The sequence below is a fragment of the Silene latifolia genome, unplaced genomic scaffold, assembly GCF_048544455.1.
Source record: "Silene latifolia isolate original U9 population unplaced genomic scaffold, ASM4854445v1 scaffold_88, whole genome shotgun sequence".
NCBI lineage: Eukaryota > Viridiplantae > Streptophyta > Magnoliopsida > Caryophyllales > Caryophyllaceae > Silene > Silene latifolia.
The window spans coordinates 1,061,474-1,067,347 of record NW_027413793.1 but is presented as its reverse complement, the minus strand read 5'-3'; the positions used below and the strand labels follow the sequence as shown (position 1 = coordinate 1,067,347).

Here is a 5,874-nt window from a genome sequence, read left to right as displayed (position 1 = left end):
AACCAACCCAGATTCGAGTTCCGACCAACCACCGCCAAAGTCACCACCTTTAACCGCCCCTGACCAGCCACAGTGGTCGACTAACTACCTAGGAGCCACCCAACCCAGATCCAGGTCTTACAATAGTCATGGCAAGGGTAAAATCCGAGTTTCACCAATGGTACAACACCACCAAACAACCACATAAAACCCTAGTAACAACCCTTCCCCTACCGTCAATGGTGGTCAAACGGAGGTCCGGTCCATCCCTGGTGGTCCACGGCCAAGGTCACAGCAATAGCTAGTCACGGTGGTCTCGATTGCAAATTATATTAAACAATAAAAGATGAATTAGTTTATGAGACGGTATCTTACCTTAAGGCGATTAATTGAGATGACTTCCTTTCTCCTCCCTTTTAGATCTCCCTCTATCTCACTAAATTATTTGTGCGGTTTGTAAAAGTTAAAAGCGAATTATGAATAAGACAAGTCTTGTATTTATACTAGTCACTAGTAGAAAAAGTCCTATTTACATCGCCACTATAACATCAGTTCTTACTAAAAATGATGTAATCGATCTAACTATTTTTAATTACATCGGTTTTAAAACAAAAACGATGTTAATTATTTTAACATTTATTATTTACATCGGTAGTTAACATCAGTTGTTATAAAAACGATGTTAATTTTTTGGAGTTACATCGGTTTTAACAAAAGTGATGTTAAACTTTTTAGATAATATATACAGTACATCGGTTAGTTACTCATTTATCAACCGATGTAACAATTATACAATGTTCACGACTATCAATCACATACCCTATAGCTCGTCTAATAAGCAAAAAATTACCACGTCCCTTCAGTTTCCCCACAAATTAAAAACACGTACTATCATCATTTATCAATAAAATTAAACCACTAGAAATTTCCGCAAAACCCTAACAACTGCCTTACCGTCACTCCCTCTTCCTTCATCGTCCTTATCGTCGATCAATTCATCCTCACCAGTCGCCCTCCTCTTCACACCAATCGAGGCCTTCGTCGAATTCCTCTTTACACCAGACCATTGTTGTCTCGCCGGCGAAGCACCCATTTGTAATTGGAAACGTCAGACGAAGCCACGGTGAAACACTTCTTCTCTTACTAAGCCTTAATTAGAGACGTCTCTAACGTTGCTTGCTCGATTCCTTCAAATTATCCGGCCTGCAACTGATCTCAGGTACCAAGCTTTGTGTTTTTTTATTTATTTAAATAATTCTTTTTAAATTACATTTTTATCTATGTATTTGTGTGTTGAATATAATATATACGGGGTTGTGGGTTGCTGTGTTTAATTGTTTTGTGTATGGTGAATGTTGTCATGAATCATAGTGCCTGAAATGCTGCTATAACAAAGAACTAGTGGCACTAATCATAGTTTTAACTCTTACTAAGTAATTAAGAGTAGTAGTTACTAATTATCTAGGTAAAATGGATAGATTAGCACTAATGAAAAGTGGAATTAGAAGGTGCGAGTTAATGGCAGTGTGGTGGGAAATCAATGAGTCAACTCAGTGGCAAGATGTTATCTTTTTCCCTTTCTGGAGCTTATGCGCTTGTTTCTGCTATAGCCCTTGTAATTATTTTCTCCTCTTTTGTCTCTCAGCAAGTCTGGCTTGTGACGGTCCTTAAGCTTGTGACGTCTCATAAACCCCTTTCCTTTTTAATGTTATTTAAATCAGTTGTGAGGGTCATCATAACTTGTCACCGTCACGAGTAGGAATTGTTTTTTTTTTGTTTTGCTTTTGTTTGCTTGATTGATTGTGTCATAATTTGAGTGTTTGTAGGTTTATCGGGTTCTTTTGATTGTATACGTTTTTTTTAAATATTTCATCAGATTTGTGACACTTTAAGAGTTGAAGTGTTGCTTTTAAGGTAATTTGAGTTGATGTATAGTTTGTAATTGAGGAAAAAGGTTGAAAATATTCTGGGGTTTGATTTTTTTTAGTTGCTGGTTGATAAAGTTGAGTTCTTTTTCACAGTTGTGGAACATTTCCATAGGATTATATAAGAGTAGTTGGAGTTTCATCCTATTGTTTAGGCACGTTGGTTTTGTTTGAAAATTGGTTGAATCTTTGGACTTCAGCTGTCTCAGCTTATCAAGGGAGGAACTGCAATGGTTGTTCTTGTTTCGGTTCTTATTAACAAACCCGAGATTGTTGCAATTCATCTTTTACTGGATGGACATCGCGTTATACTTGTATATGATTTAGAAATTGGACGTGTTTTAAAGAGTTATAGATGGTTCATTTAGTTCAGTTGAGTTTTATGCAATAGAATTCAGTTCATTTGCTTTATGCAAGCTTTTTTTAGTTTCATCTTAGTATCATAATTCATAAGTCGCACCTAGGTTTCAGTGAAATTTACAAGAATGCTCTTCTTCATCTTGCTTACATATCGGCGGAATATCTTTCATACTCATTCAAGCTTTTAAGTTTACTTGTTAAATAGTTGTCGTATTTCTAGAATCATGTCGATATGATGGGGGTCGCTGAAGGTTTTTTTTTGGTGAGAATTTAAACATTTTCCATTCATCATATAAGCACAATACACCATACAGTTTCGCAATCAAAGATTGCCATACATACTGCCCACTACTTTATCTACTGGAAAACATACCATGATAGACCCCTACACAGCATCTAGTTGTTCTAACCATAATCTATTTGTCACTAAATGTTTCACATGGATAGTTCTTTAACTCGCACCATAATCTCCAATCAGATTTTCTGAACAATTAAACGAGGAACAGGAACAACAGCAATAAACTTGCACCTATTCTCGGCATGCCACACAGCATAAATCAAAGCCATAATACATGCAGCCACAACCTTCCTCTGAAACATGGATTTAAACTGATACTGCTGTCACCAGACTAGGAAATCTGTTACAGGACAGTCCATCTTCAACCAATGGTTTAACAGTTTCAAACATCTAATACTAAAGGAACACAGGAAGAATAAGTGATCATGAGTCTCCCTGTCTGTTTCACACAGTGAGCACAAACTATTAGAGCATATAAGCATCCTTTGAAGTCTATCTAAAGTTAACAGCCTTTTCTGCACCCACATCTAACCAATAAACTGATGTTTGGGTACTGCCACATTACTCCACACATGAATACTCAAATTACCAACCTTTATCTCTAATTATCTCTTTTCAATGTTGCCTTATTTTTAGTTTCTCTAATTTGAACTATAATTTTGTAGGTTAACAGAGCAAGTTTTGTTCTAGACATCGTCTTAATTATTAATCTTCATCATTGTCTTCTTTGTCTTGCTTAATACCCAATATTTTTTCTTGGTTTTGCAGGTTAACAGAGCAAGTTTTGTTCTAAACATTCTTATGTAAGTCCTTCTTACTATTTCTATCTCTTTATTTGTGTTTCTATTTTTGTTTGTGAATATTATGGTGTTGCTTTGTACTCTCTTACTTAGTACCATTTTTGTTCAAGTGCATGGCCGTGTTGTTGAACCCAATTTCAAGTACATACTTTTTCACTATACATGTGATGAGCAATTGAGTATTAAATTTTTTGTAAGACCTATGATTTTGTAGCTAAAGCTAAAACCTCTATTTTATCTAACTTCTCCGTACTTCCGTGGTCTGTATATCTCTATATGGAGTAACTTATAAAACAAGAATCATTTTGACTTTTGTGAAAATCCTTTGATTATCATAATCAAATTCGTTGTTGATTATGTGCTAATGGACTGCAATTGTAATACCATTCAAAATTTGACCATTACTTATAATTGGGGAGATGCTTTGCATTCTTAATAGGATATTAAGATTTGATCAAATTCTACTTTATTTTGGCGTAAATACCTCATCGGTGCCTTGAACTGTCTTTGGTATGAACTGTGCCTTGAGCTGCCTTTGCTTCCATTTTCTTGTTTGTATTGATTGGTAAGGAGCCTTTACAGTCATATGATGGCAATGTTTGTCCAATACATATATTTGGTGCCGATTTGGTGCGCAAACTGGGTGATCTTATTTAATATATATGATTGAGGTATTGAGTAGCAAACTGAACCGATTATGCCTAGTTAACTCACTGATAGACTGAGATTAGACTGAGATTATTGATGCTACTCATGTATGTTGATGCATATGTATGCTGATCTTGCTGCTGAATGCAAGCATCATAAATTATATGTTGTTCTATATATCTCCATGAATATAGGAACTTTTGCTTGCATACTCTTAGTGCCCTTGTCGGCTGCCTACTTACTTTTAATTTTGTATAAATATAGTGCCCTCAACAGTCGCAGAGTTATGAGTGCGGTTATTATGTTATGAAGTGGATGTATAATATTACTGTACGTTACGCATCATCAGAGGACGACATAGTAAAGGTAGCTTGATCTATTGTCTCGAACTGTTTGAATTTTTATGTATAGATATTGTTCGTATAGAATGTCCATGTGTAGATATTGTTCGTATTTTCTAAGTGTGGCCTAATAATCCTTGTTTTTGTATGTAGTGTATTTCAGGTTCGCAAATGACAATTGAACAAATGAACGAGGTTCGAGAGCTTTGGTCGCTTTATTGTGGAAAGAACGTCTAGAGTATGTATGATTTAGATTTCTAGAAATTGTAATTGAAAATACACATTTTGCGTCGTAGAAGCTTGTAGTGTACATTTTAAATTATTTTGAATGGACGGAATTGTATACGCTATGATATTTTTTTTGTATAATAAATATGTAGTTGTGTTTAAAATTGTTGGAAGGAATGAGATGCAGGGTTGTTATTTTTATATTGATTCATTTTGCAGGCCCCTAAAACTGTAAAAATTCACAAATAGCTTAAGAGTAAATCGTCATTCAATCATACTACATCGCTTTCATACATCGATTTCAGACAAAACGATGTAAAATGCCATTTACATTACATCAGTTTCAAACAAAAACCGATGTAATTGAGACACTATTAACATCGCTTTTCGCCTATAACCGATGTTAATAATATACTATTTACATCGGTTTTAGACCAAAACCGACGTAATTAAACACTAGTAACATCGCTTTTTACCCATAATCGATGTTAATTTTATACTATTTACATCGGTTCTGAAATCGATGTTTAGCTAAAAATACTAAATACGTCGCCCCCAGAAACATCGCCACAAAAGCGATGTAAATAGGGTAAAATAACCGATGTCAATGAGACTTTTTCTACTAGTGAGTAGAAGCTAGGTTATTGGGAAGGTAATAGGAAACTTCCTATTTTATATTATGTACCATTATTATTATGATTATGTAATCCTACTATTATTATTAATATTATTAATATTAGTACTACACGAGTATACTACGCACGCGGCCCAATGCAATGGCCCAACATGAAAGTTCCATAACCATGTTTATTAGACTCTTCTAATAATAAAACTAATTTACTCATTAAACTAGTAGTGGATCTAGTGCATGCATAACAAAATAAAAGGAGATAAAGAAGAAAACAATGTTCCTTACATTGTAAAATGGTTCGAAATAGGGCACAAGTGTAGGACTCCTTCCTACACTTGATCTTGAGCTATAAAGTTTAAGGGTGATCCTCCAAACAAAATCTCAAGTATAGAGATTATCCTCTTGTTGCACCCAAAACAATCCTCCTTAAAACTACTAATGTAATTAACTAGATTATACTAGTAGTACTCCTTAAAACAAATTCTAATATTATTATTTTACTACACTAGTAATCTTTATGTAATATTAGGATGAACACTATTTGAGATCTAAACTAATTTAGAGAGAGGGAGGAGAAAAAAGTATGCAACAATTATGCATAAGGTTAAGAATGAATATTAAGAACCAAGCTCTTATTTTAGCCAAGGGAGGCCGGGTACAAGGG

The 5,874-nt window shown here is 34.7% G+C and overlaps 1 long non-coding RNA gene across 3 annotated transcripts; it reads left to right on the top strand.

Moving 5' to 3' along the window:
• The first annotated feature begins 795 nt into the window (after positions 1-795).
• On the top strand, positions 796-4,743 carry LOC141640513 (uncharacterized). 3 transcript variants are annotated; one of them, XR_012543031.1, is made up of 4 exons: positions 796-1,198; positions 2,743-3,365; positions 4,275-4,376; positions 4,505-4,743. It is a non-coding gene; the product is annotated as an uncharacterized LOC141640513 (long non-coding RNA). The 3 variants fall into 3 exon arrangements; XR_012543030.1 differs by having other exon boundaries at positions 804-1,198; positions 3,331-3,365; XR_012543032.1 differs by lacking the exon at positions 796-1,198 and having other exon boundaries at positions 2,052-3,112; positions 3,331-3,365.
• The last annotated feature ends 1,131 nt before the right edge of the window (positions 4,744-5,874 follow it).